The 13,515-nt window shown below is 42.1% G+C and overlaps 2 pseudogenes; both read left to right on the top strand.

Annotated features, from left to right (window-relative positions):
* Nucleotides 1-778: 778 nt before the first annotated feature.
* Nucleotides 779-1,310, top strand: LOC102137517 (large ribosomal subunit protein uL5 pseudogene; annotated as a pseudogene).
* Nucleotides 1,311-5,447: 4,137 nt separating this feature from the next.
* On the top strand, nucleotides 5,448-7,434 carry LOC102137135 (SURP and G-patch domain-containing protein 1 pseudogene; annotated as a pseudogene).
* Nucleotides 7,435-13,515: the final 6,081 nt, after the last annotated feature.

The following is a 13,515-nucleotide window of genomic DNA, read 5'->3' on the forward strand; positions in this document are numbered from 1 at the left end:
TTTTCCTTTCTCCGGTAGAGAAAGCAAGGCTTCATATTTGAATCTCTAAATTGTACCATTCTGAAAATCCACAAATAAAGAAATGCTTAGGAAAAAAGTGGGCTCCTGCTGACTAATTCTGAAATTGTAAGATTGTTCTCATTTTCATTTCCAGCAACCAAAAGAAGTAACACTTCTGGCCACATTCTCTCTCCACTTAAAGGGTATGTGGCCAGTCTATGGGAACACCATGGTGGTAGCTATGTGATTCTGAGTACTATGGCTAACATACTTCTGAAAGCACAGATTTTTGGGGGCTTTTAGAAGACCCTGACAACATTTTAATATTTCATGGAGATATTAAAAGAGATTTCTCTCTTTCTGTGTCACTGTAAAAGGAAGAAAAAATTTAAAGCACTTGGCACTCTTAGGAGCATATAATTCTTGATGGCAGCTCTTGCCTCTGCAGTTGCTTATATTTTGCAATGAGGATTATGTCATTACCCTACAGGTAGCCCCATTCAAATATAATCTTATTACTAAAAGACTCTAGAATTGAATGGCTATCCCACTAATAGACTGCTTTTCAAACATCTTTAGGATTTTCCAAATATCAAGGATATAATTTGCTGCATTGAAGTTGAATGAACTGCAAATTTTATTTACAGGTTTTTCATATATAGATATTTCTTGCCTAATCAGAGACTGATGTAGAGCTTCTGAAGCTCCCCAAAATATATCCCATTTGATGTTTGCCAAAGTTCTTTTAAGAGAACCAGAGCTCTTCCTGTTCTCCATCATGGCAGATCAAGGCAAAAAGGACAACCCCATGTGGAAACTTCACATCTGAAAGCTCTGCCTCAACATCTGTGTTGAGGAGAGTGGAGACAGAGTGACCTGAGCAGCCAAGGTGTTGGAGCAGCTCACAGGGCAGACCCCTGTGTTTTGCAGAGCTAGATACAATCAGATCCTTTGGCATGCAGAGAAATGAAAAGATTGCTATTCACTGCACAGTTCAAGGGTTCAAGGCAGAAGAAATCTTGGAGAGGGATCCAAAGGTGCAGAAGTATGAGTTAAGAAAAAATAACTTCTCAGATACTAGAAACTTTGGTTTTGGGATCCAGGAACAGATCGATTTGGGTATCATATATGACCCAAGCATTGGTATCTATGGCCTGGACTTCTGTGTGGTGCTGGGTAGGCCAGGTTTCAGCATCACAGACAAGAAGCACAGAACAGGCTGCATTGGGGCCAAACACAGACTCAGCAAAGAGGAGACCATGCGTTGCTTCGAGCATAAGTATGATGGAATCATCCTTCCTGACAAATAAACCCGTTTCTACCCAAAAGGCCAATAAAAAGTTTTTGGTGAAAAAAAGAGAACCAGAAAGCTCAGCCTTTCTTAGACTTTATTTGCAGGGCACAGAAAATCATGCTCTGCCTTGCCACCCTTCTAAGGAATCAGAGAAAGCCTCATTCCGGCCGGGCGCGGTGGCTCAAGCCTGTAATCCCAGCACTTTGGGAGGCCGAGGCGGGCGGATCACAAGGTCAGGAGATCGAGACCACAGTGAAACCCCGTCTCTACTAAAAATACAAAAAATTAGCCGGGCGCGGTGGCGGGCGCCTGTAGTCCCAGCTACTCAGGAGGCTGAGGCAGGAGAATGGCGGGAACCCGGGAGGCGGAGCTTGCAGTGAGCCGAGATCGCGCCACTGCACTCCAGCCTGGGCGACAGAGCAAGACTCCGTCTCAAAAAAAAAAAAAAAAAAAGAGAAAGCCTCATTCCACTGACTCATGACATTTAGAAATAATCTGCCAATGTAGACCTGGTTTCAGGTTTGAGGCCTGAGTCCACTATCATGGTCTTGCAACTGCTGTATTGACTCAAACTATGTAACCACAGTTCAGCCTCGACTTCCGTGCTAGAACCTTCAGTTCCTTACCTGGGGGTGATGAGAGGGTGGACAAAGAGGAGTGCTCGCTAGGTTCTCATTCTCCATCTGTCCACTGGGTCCTGTTGCAAGGGGGTAAACCCTGGGAATCCCATTGTCTTTGCCCTCCAGACTCCTGATGTTGCTCCCTAACACTGACCTGTTGATCATCCTCCCTAACAGGGATTAATTCTCATGGACAACTCCAAACTCCCACTTGAGGTGAGAGGCAAAATTGCTATAGATTAGTGCCTTTTGGAGATTTAATTACTAGTTCTTCCAGATATTTTCCTAAAGATGATAAAGAGTGACAAAATAGCTGAGCAAGGTGGCTCATGCCTGCAATATCAGCACTTTGGGAGGCTGAGGTGGGAAGATCACTTGAGCCCAGGAAGTCAAGGCTGCAGTGAGCCATGATCACACCACTGCACTCTAGCCTGGGCAATACAGCAGGATCTTGTCTCAAAAACAAAAAACAACAACAACAACAAAAAGAATGGCAGAGGGGCAAAATAGATTGTTTTGCTTTAATTCTCCTTCTTGATAAAGTTCTTCTTTGATGAATGAATGACTGAAGTTAAAAGTTCACAGGGAAGCAAAAGGAAAAACGAATGAAGAAATCTGGGGAATCAACTGCTGAATAATTTAGAAAAGATATTATATGCTGTCTAAGTATATCACTTGTTTGCCCTTTGATGCAATTAAACCTGTGGTCTAATGCAAATCAAGTGTTGTAAGATTTGAGAATGATATATTTAATTCCATGTGCTTAAAACCTTTTTTTTTTTTTTTTTTTTTTTTTGAGATGGAGTCTTGCTCTGTTGCCGAGGCTGGAATGCAGTGGTGCAATCTCAGCTCACTGGAACCTCTGCCTCCCGGGTTCAAGCAATTCTCCTGCCTCACCTCCTGAATAGCTGGGATTACAGGCACGTGCCACCATGCCTGGCTAATTTTTGTATTTTTTCGTACAGATGGGGTTCCACCATGTTGGCCAAGCTGGTCTCAAACTCCTGACCTCGTGATCTGCCCGACTCGGCCTCCCAAAGTGCTGGAATTACAGGCGTGAGCCACTGCGCCCAGCCAAAACTTTTTAATATATGAATGGAAGAATAAAGTTACCCATTCAATCAGATTTATCAAAGACATTATGTTTTCAAACTGAATAACAAAAAAAAATTGCACATGTGATTTTATCATAATCTGAAATTAAAATGGACATCTGTGCCAGAATACTAAATAGTACATTTCTGTTTCAGTGTCATTACATTTTTTTGAATATTATTTTTGCAGAGTAAAAGGATAAGGCAAAGTGTAGTTATTTCAACAAGTTATGGAACCCTCCTCTCACAGCAATGGCTATATGGGAAGTTATTATTCTATTCTCCCTATTTTGTGTATGTTTTAAAATTTACATAATAAAGGAAAAAGTTTTTAAATTTCATGTGAGACACAGATGAGTCAGACCTCTTCACTTTAATTCTTAACAGATGCACCCTTCCATCTCTCTCTAAAAGCATTCAGTTTCCTGGAACATTTAACATCACCTTCAAAGAATGCTAAGAGTTCTGAACTGCTCTATGTCTTATCCCCTCATTCTCTCTAGCACCCTGCTTCTTCTACTGACAGCCTAGGATGGCAAACAGACTCCACAATCATCGTATCTGTGGTCTCAGTTCCACTTTTTACCAGTCTATAAGGCGAAATAGCTGCTTGCCACATCCAGCTGTAAGAAAAGACAGGCCCTTTTCCATCATTGTTTATGCACTAGAGAAAAAAAATGCAGAGATGGTGCTTGCAGGCTTAAAGGGGTTTCAGGGAAGTCTCTTTTATCAGCTGAGCTACACACTGATCCCACAAAAAGAGCCATGTTTTAAATCAGCCTCTTCTTTTGATCTTCTGTGACCTAAAGACTCACATAACAATAGTGTGCTCTGGCCCCAGACTCTCCAGATTGAATGAACCCTTTCTTTTCTCTTAGTTCCCACTTTGTCTTACTTTTCTTTTTTAACAGCTTTATTGAGATATAGTTTATATATCATACAATGCACCCATTTAAAGTGACTAATCCAATGGTTCTTAATATGTTCACAGAGTTGTGCAACCATTACCACAATCAAGTCACTGATTCCCTTCTACTTTGTAAGTATCTCCCTTTACATTATAAGGATTCTCTCTTTGCATTATAAATCCCAGAGTGCAGGATGCCCCCTCCCTCTGTCTATGCCTCCCCTACAGCATCTAGCACCAGATGTCAATATCAGTCATTCTAGATGCTTGTAGTATTATCACTCCCCACTTTGGCCCTTGTTCTAGCTCTCTATCCTAGGTTCAAATTCATAGAAAAAAAAGACAAATGTAGGCAGAAGAAAAATAATATAAATACCATCATCAAACTACTAATCAAAAAACTCTCTTCTTCTAGCCACATCCCAATTATTAAGGTTTTGTTCTAAAAAAAAAAAAAAAAAACACTAAACTATGTTGGCTAATATCGTAAAAGATGTGTTTCTGCAATGAGGCTGATGTGATAGACATCATACACCAAATACTCATCTTATTCAGCTGTACCAAGTAAGAGCCCTACCAGAACTTGTTTCTGACTCTTGGATCCCTCAGTCCAGTCAAGGACATAAAAAAGATTGGAGATGCTGGTAGGTTGAGGATACGGTAACAAGATCTCTTCAGAGAGGGCTCTTCTCTCCTCATCTCTAATACTTTAGAGGATGGGTTGAAGTATACTGCCTTCTGTTCCCAGACCTAGTTGGGGAGTCTCTGGGAACCCCTGCAACAGCTTAGAAATGTGCTCCCTGCTATTGGAGACATGGAAGACTGATGCCTGACTTGGCCTGATGAAGCTCAAGTGGGTTGGGGACTAAGAAGTCTGGAAGCTCATTAACTGCTTGGATGGAGAAGCCAAGAGACCACTACTGCATCGGGCCTGAGCCAAACAATGCTTTGCGTTTCACATCAGGTGTGTGTCAGGAGGGAGAGAGTGTCGGGGAGAGGTTTTCCTCCTTCTTAGTCAACAGGACTATTTGCAAGAAGGAAGAGCAGAAAGAGGCTGAGGTGTGTGGTGGATGCCCAGGAAGCAATCCATCTGAGTCCAGGGAACTGCATAAGAAAGGGCCCAGTAAGAAACCTCTGAAGAGCTCAAGAAGAACCCAGGAGAGAAGCATCAGCTTCATCATCTCCAGGCCCACCCTGGAGCATCAGCTTTAACTAACATCCATATGTCCAGAGAAGTTGAAGCTTCCTAGCCAAGCAGTGCCCTCCCCTACACCTCTGCTCTCTCCTACCCTTAACACTGGCAGTTCCAAGACAGCAGTTTGTGAGATAGGAAGATGAGATGAAGGACAGCCAGGAACTCACCCTGTCCCTACAGCAGGCAGCAGCCTGGAGCAGGGTACAACCTGGGATACAGGAGAAGAGGCGACCAAGGTCAGATGTTATCCCATGGTCAGGACATTCTAATTACTGAATTGTGAGTGTGTTCATGTCTTAAAGTGACTGTAGGATTGTCACATAAGACTGAGTAGAGAGATTGTGGGATTGGATGAGTCTCAAGATGGACAACCGGGATGTTGCAGGAAAGGCTAACCGGTGGTTTGGGGTTTCTCCCCCTAAATCTGAAAAAATGAACATGAACATCCTTCACCAGGAAGAGCTCATCGCTCAGAAGAAAGGGGAAATTGAAGCCAAAATGGAACAGAAAGTCAAGCAGAATCAGGTGGTCAGCCCACAGCCCCCATATCCTGGTGAAATCACAAATGCACACAACTCTTCCTGCGTTTCAAACAAGTTGGCCAACGACGGTAGCTTCCTGCAGCAATTTCTGAAGTTGCAGAAGGCACAGACCAGCACAAATGCCCCCCACCCCCAATGCCAGCGCACCCAGTGCCCCTCCCAGCATGCCTACCTCCCGCGCCGGGAAGAGGTCCCTCCTCATCAGCAGGTGGACAGGCCTAGGGCTGGCCAACCCGCCAGGCCAGTGAAGAGCTACTCGCACGCCAAGCAACTGCCCGTGGCTCACCGCCCGAGTGTCTTCCAGTCCCACGGCGAGGATGAGGAAGAGGACTAGGAGCAGTGGCTGGAGATCAAAGTTTCACCCCCAGAGGGAGTTGAGACTCAGAAAGTGATAGAGAAACTGGCCGATTTGTGGCAGAAGCAGGCCCCGAGTTAGAAAAAGCGACTATGGAGGACTACAGGGATAACCCGGCGTTTCCATTTTTGCACGGTAAGAATAGCAGGCAATTCCTCTACTACAGAAAGGAGGTGGCTGAGATAAGAAAGGAAGCGCGGAAGTTGCAGGCAGCCTCTCAGAAAGTTTCACCCCCAGAGGACGAAGAGGTCAAGAACCTTGCAGAAAAGTTGGCCAGGTTCATAACGGGCGGGGATCCCGAGGTGGAAACCATCGCCCTCCAGAACAACCGCGAAAACCCAGGCGTTCAGCTTTCTGTACGAGCCCAACAGCCAAGGGTCCAACTGCTACTAACAGAAGCTGGAGGAGTTCCGGAAAGCCAAGGCCGGCTCCACAGGCACCCTCACGGCACCCGACCCCGGCCTGAAGCGCAGGTCCCCTCCTGAGGCCCTGTCAGGGCCTTCGCCCCCGACAATCACCTGCCCCGCCTCGTCCTCGCCTGTGCCCCCCATCATCCCTGCTCCAGGCGCCCCCGGGAAGCCAGCCTCCGCAGCCACCGTCAAAAGGAAGCCGAAGAGCCGAAGAGCCGGTGGAGGCCTGAAGAGAACAAAGTAGAGCTCTCACCTGCTGAGCTGGTGCAGAGGGACGTGGCTGACTCTCCCTCACCTCTGTCAGTTCAGGACCTCAAGGGGCTCGGCTATGAGAACTGGAAGTCCGTGGGTCTAGTGGGTCTCACGGAGCTATCGGGCTCCCAGAAGCAGCAGCTGAAGGACCAGCAGGAGATGCATCAGATGTACGACATGATCCTGCAGCAAAAGCGGGCCTTGCAGGACATGCAGCTGCTGTGGGAGAAGGCGGTGCAGCAGCACCAGCACGGCTACCACAGCGACGAAGAGGTGAACAGCGAGTTGGTCACCTGGGAGCACCAGCTGCAGTGCATGGAGATGAACAACATGAGGTAATGGGCCGACCAGCTGACGAAGATGGGCCTGGGCAAGCACTTCATCCCAGACTTCCTGCCTCCAGACAAGCTGGAGAAGTTTAGGGAGACCTTCAAGGAGGGCCGCGAGCCTGACTACTCGGAGTACGAGGAGTTCAAACTGACGGAGGAGAATATCGGCTACCAGATGCTGATGAAGATGGGCTGGAAGGAGGGCGAGGGGCTGGGCTCGGAGAGCCAGGGCATCAAGAATCCGGTCAACAAGGGCACCACCGCAGTGGCTGGCGCCGGCTTCCGCATTGACCAGCCGGCCGCTCTCTCCAAGGAGTACAACGAGTACTAGGCCTTCCGCAAGAGGATGATGCCCGCCTACCGCTTCCGGCCCAACCCCCCGGAACAACCTCAGAGGGTCTTACTACTGAGTGTTCTGGAAACACACACTTTCTGAATGACCAGCCGTCCCTGGACCGTGGAATGTTTCGGCCTGTATTTCTGCCCACCCCTCCCGTAGTCACAAGTGCCGTGCTGTGTAATAAAGTCCCAGTGCTCATCCAAAAAAAAAAAAAAAGAATGAGTAATCACGGGACTTCTAGAGTTTTCCTCCACGGAGAGAAAATTATCATCACCAAATGAAGTTTAAACACATAGTGGTAAGATTATTTTTATTTAGGCTGTGTTTTTGTCACAATCCAAGCACCACACTTGTTCAGCATACCAGTTGTACAGCTATTGTAAGAATGATTACATGCTTTCAGTCTTCTTAATGGTAAATATCACTGTGTTGGACATTTATTTTGTGCAAGGCAGTATGGTAAACACATATTGTACCAATCAACATCCCAGAAAAACAAAAACAAGGAGACATGGTTAAATTGGGATCTTCTTAGGAAAGTTTAATAAAGGGATTATTTGCAAAGATGTGGCAGGTTGTAGAGATGATGTTGTGCCCTGGAGCTAGTAATAGCAGGCAATACCTGTCCTTAAGCCTGAAGGGAAGAGGGTAGGGAGTAGTTTTCCAGAACACAGAAGGAGAGAGTCACCTAGAAAGCTTCTGGGGAGGAATAGTGACAGCCTAAGGCAATGCTGCAGGGCAAGCATTCAGAATAAATCCCCAACTTCACTCTCAGCCCTCCCTCTCATCTTCTCTCTGGGCACCCTATTGGCTAAACCAAAAAAAAAGCAAAGGACAAGGGAGCCTCTAGTGGTCCATGCAGGTCAGCCTCCTTGGGAGGGGGACTAAGGAGTAGCAGGTAGACAGTGGATCTGAAGGAACAAATGACAATATCTACTGTATACATATTTAATTTGCACAAGAACATTCATTATTCACATTCTGCAGATGAGGAAATTGAGGTCTAGAGACTAAGAAACTAGTTCAAGGTCAGATGGTTAAGTTAAGGAGTCAAAATTAGCATCTAGCTCTCTCCAGAGTCTATGTTCAAAATCATTGGTGTACTATCAATGTCTTCTCCTCTACACATAGAGTCTTTATAAATATTACTATTTTACCTGTCAGTTAAATCATGCTTGCACTGATGTGGTGACCAAGGAAATACTGGCCACAGAAAAGAATAGCTAGCAAGTCTTTAGAACAACATAGTTGTTTAGTTGGGCTTTTTTTTTTTTTTTTTTTTTTAACCAAAGTGCTCAAGTCTGGGAAAAATCTCATAGATGAATGGGAAAAGGAGAGTGATCATTAGAACCTAATTTAGGAATAAGTCCTTGGAATTTTTCAATCTTTCTTTGGGAAATGTTTCTTGTCACATGTGCTCCCCCATCTCACAAACCTATAGATGTAGATGGAGCATTATTTTTCTTTAGAAAGAAAGCACTTTAAACTTCCAGGTGCTGGAATTAGATATGCTGGATATCACATCAAGTCAGATGGCAGCAAAGGTGGCATGATCAGCCTAAATGTAAAACGTGCAGCCTAATTCTTACAAAAAAATCCTTCCTGCCAGGTGATTCGAAACCAGCCATGACACGAAACTTTTTTTTTTCTTTGAGAAGACAGAGTTCCTTTAATCAGAGAATCAATATCCATAATTTTCATTCAAAATGGTATTATGTAAAGCAGGTTTTAATTCAAAAACTCTCCTGCACACTTATATATGCATGTTTTTATACTAAGTAAAATTTTTCCTCATATTTTTACAATACTACACACACACACAACTACATGTGCTGTACATTTAAATTTTTATATACGTAAGTTTATTATAACATAAAAAGTGAAAGTGATGAATACTGTTTAAAGCAACTAATATACTATTTTTATTTGGGGGGTTACATAGAGTCTCAAATATTTAATTGTGATTTTAAGATCTAGTAAAGACTTCTAAAGTTAAAACACAGTTTGAATTTTAAAAAGAATGATTCTTCTTACACAATTATAAATATTTGCAGTAAATATTTTCCTCAGAATGCTGTTTTGACCCCATTTTTCAAGTATTAGATTATATTCCTTTGATCAAGTGAAGAAAACTGGATCATTATAAATGGCTAGCTGAAAGTAAATCATGTTCTTGTGTTTCTTTAGCAGATTAAAGATTTGTCCTAGGGAAGATGGCTGGCTTCAGTTCCAAACATAAAAGTCAGGTGTGTGCATACCAACACATATGTACTTATACTGTAGCTCCACAGCCCTGAAATGTTATTGCCAGATGTTTCTCTATGCATTTTTAGTGATATATTGATTTCCTTAAAAGAATAATTTGGTATCATCCAGGTGTGCCAATAAGATTAAGACACTGCTGTTCTAGAAGGAGGCCAGGAGTATTTTTTTAATGTAGCTCTTACATGGAAGCAAACACTAGGCATGCAAAAAAGCAATCTCTACCTCTTCCCCACCTTATCACACCTAGGTGTCCTAGTTCTGGAAGTCAGAAGTCTCAAATGGATCTATAAGGCTAAACCCCAAATGTCAGCAGAGCTGTGTTTATTCTTGTTACTTTAGGGGAGTAAATCTATTTCAATGTTTTTTCCAGTTTTCCTGCATTCCTTGGCTCAAGTCCTCTTCCTTGAGTCCCTCTGCCTTCTCTCTCTGTTGTCACATCACCTTCTCTGTCTGTGATACTTCCACTTCCCTCTTACAAAGACCCTGTGATTACATTGGGTTCGGCTCATCCAGATAATCCAGAATAACCTCCTTATCTCGAGAGTTTCAACGTAATCACACCTACAAAGTCTTTTCTTGCCATCTAAGGAAATATATTCACAGGCTTCAGGGATTAAGATGTGGACATCTTTGGTGGGCCATTATTGTGTCTACCACAGGGGGTAAATTTAAAAAGTATTTGGGAGGATTCATTAATTTATGAAGATGGTGTGGGATGAGTGAAGGAGACAGTAAATTCTCCCAGGTATATAATTTACTTAATTTTAAGAATAGTGGTGGTCATCCACTAAGGTGAAGCATATTAGAAAAAAAATCATTCAAGTGTGAAGATTGTAATGTTGGGGCTTGTAAACTATATGTGACAACTATAATATTTAAAATTACATATGTGGCTTGTGTTTTGTGGCTCATATTAGATTTCTACTGGTCAGAGCTACTATAAAAAGTCCTATTTCAAATACATTGGCCTGTGAAAATTCAAAACCTCTTCATGATCTCTTAGAATTCCCAAATATTACATAATCATGGGACTTTCTCCAAATATCTGCTCTGTATACTACATAAAATTTGTGTTCTATATTAGCACAAATCTCTATTTTGCTCTATGTTAGCACAACATAAAATTCAGAACCTTCATCAGTTATTTATTTAAAGAAAAAGATTTGTATGTGTAGAAACATTATTGACTATATCTGAATCATAGAATCACATCATAAGATCTGCCTTTTCTTTTGCTACCCATTTTTCTCCCTTTATTCTTTGTTCATTCTTTCTTTTCTTCTTTCTTTTCAGAAACAAAACAATTTATCTCTTCTTCTCCTGCTTAGTAGTTCACTAAGCATCTTATTTTGTTGGAGCATGATTTTGAGATTTGTCTCTCTTCCCGAAATCAGGCAGTTTTCTCCTAAGATAAGGTCTAGTGAATAAAATTTTCTTCATCTTTTATACTTGCAATCAAAGATGAAAGTCACTGGAGTGATTTTTTAGTGTATTCAGAGCTCTGATTTTAGTGAGAGGTGTAGACTCACATCTATTTACTCCTCTCTGCTATTACAAAATGTGGTAACCCCTAGTGGGACTTTGGGGAGCACAGTGTAAAAACCATCGTTCTGTTCTCCTGGCTCCAGAGACACCCTACTCTCCCAATTTTTTCATTTCTGACAAGTCCTCCTCGGTGAACGTTGAAGGCTTCTCAACTTCCAAATATCTCTAAAATGCTGACTTCCTGTTGCTCTCCTCAATCTTCCCTGTGTGTTTTCATCCAACAGTGTTTCAGCTCTGCTCCCTAACAGCTACATTCATTCAAATGTAAACCTCCAACACAATTCCCATAAAGGCTTAAGGTTCAAATAGCAGCACACTTGCTAGATATCTCCTGTTGGCTTGAGCTTCCACAGGCACCTCAACTTCTTAACAAAGACGATTTCAGAAGTGCATCTCAGTTTTGATCCTGGCGTGCCAACCCCGGGGTCTCACTTAAGTGCTGAAATTGCCGTATCTGGTTTAGATTCAGTGTTGCTGAATTGATTATGGAGTCTGAGAAATCCTGTGAAGTCCCATTGCAACCTGGAGACCCAGGAAAGCCAGGGGTATAGTTCAAAGGAGTAAGAGCAAGAGAGCTAATAGTGTACATTCCAGTCTGAATCTGGAGAAGCACTGATGCAGAAGAAGATTTATGTCTCAACTCCAGCAGTCAGGCAAGAGATTGGATACTAAACTTATACTGAATTATAACATAGCATATTAATATCTATTTTTTTTAAATTCCTCCAGGTGTCAATTCATTTGTGTCCTGGAAAAAAAATTACAGTGAAAACCACAGGATACTCTTCAGTAACACTTAAAAAAATTTTAATGGGTTTAAAATAGTAAAAATAACCTAGATTTCAAGATCTGGAAAAAACAAGTAATTTGTATACATATGGTTCCTTGCAAGCAAAAGTTTAGACAATTAAGAAAAATAACTGAATATGAAAAAAATAAGTTCTACACAGTTACAATCTAATTTCCAACAGTATATCAAAGGAACAATTAAGACATGCTTCTTATTTTTAGAAATGTTTTAAAGGGTAAGCTCATCTGGAGCTCATAAGAAAATTTTCTTAATTTTTAATGAAACAAATACAAATTTCTAAACATTGAAGAACATTGTGCCAAAGGCTTGAGTTTGGAGTGTTAGTAAAAATTTGTGCATACCCTTCTAAGCAACAAGAAAAGACATTGCATGTTATTAGAGTTCCTGTCTTCCAATCTGCTTAAAAGGTGTCTCAGACCTTATAAAGTAGTTGGCTTATAAGTGCGTAAAACTTGGAGGGAGGCTTGAAATCACACCCAGATAAGAATAAATTTCCTAAAGATGGAGGTAACCATTTCTCCTATTTCATAAATTTGACCAGTCAGAGATTCACCTGGCCAGTGGCCAACTGTTCCAGCCAACCACAGTGAGGCTCCAGACATTCAAGGGAAGCAGCCATGTTGAATGTCCAGCCCAGTTGAACTTCGGATGACTCTAGTGCCACTCTCTGCCTGCAACTGCATGAAAGAAAGTGAAAATTGCAGAGATAAACAAGATCAATGTACAGAACTGTGAAATAGTAATTAACTGTTTTGATTCACCACGCTTTTCGCTAGTTTGTTACATAGCAGTAGATAACTGAAATGCTGTATATAGCCTATCTTTAGAAGAGTGTATACAACTTTCAATCCCATCTAATTATTCTTTACCAACAACCATGAAAGATATAGTTTGAGGGAATGTATTTGGAAAGATTTAAATAAGACTTGACATTTCTCCGTTCAACATTTAAAGAATTTGAAAGATAGCCTACTGACAAGTTATCAGTTGGCCCAACAGGACACCCAAATGAATTAGATGGGCAAAAAGTCAACATGTACATTCCTCTTAATATTTATGATAGTAAGGTAATTGAAGATGCTTCCTTTGGCAAAATCATAAGGAACCATCATATCTCCAACTGAGAAATATTCATGGGTAATTGGAGTTTGACTCCATCAAACCTGGTACAAAAAGCAAACAAGATCTGCTGAACAAATTCACCTCTCCAAAATAGAAGCTGTTTTTTGTGTGAAAAGAGATCCAGTTAATTATCTCATCTCCTAGCCAAGGAGTTTACAGGGGAACCACTGGGCTGATGATCTGGTTTTGGTCCTGTTGTATTTGCCGGTGAAAACAGAGTTCATTAAATGGATGAGAATATTGAGTTACCTCAACAACTATCGCTGCTCAGCAAAAAAATGAATTAGAATATTACCTAGCCTCAATTCTAAAGAAGCCACTCTGTAAAGCCATAGGATGTTACTTCTGTTACTGTTTATTTAGTGGCTTAGTTCTTTTGTGGTGTTTGGGAAGTAGGAAGGCTAACTCTTAAAGATCCCCCCAAGAATGGCATT

Source organism: Macaca fascicularis, chromosome 6 (assembly GCF_037993035.2).
Source record: "Macaca fascicularis isolate 582-1 chromosome 6, T2T-MFA8v1.1".
In the NCBI taxonomy this organism is placed as follows: domain Eukaryota; kingdom Metazoa; phylum Chordata; class Mammalia; order Primates; family Cercopithecidae; genus Macaca; species Macaca fascicularis.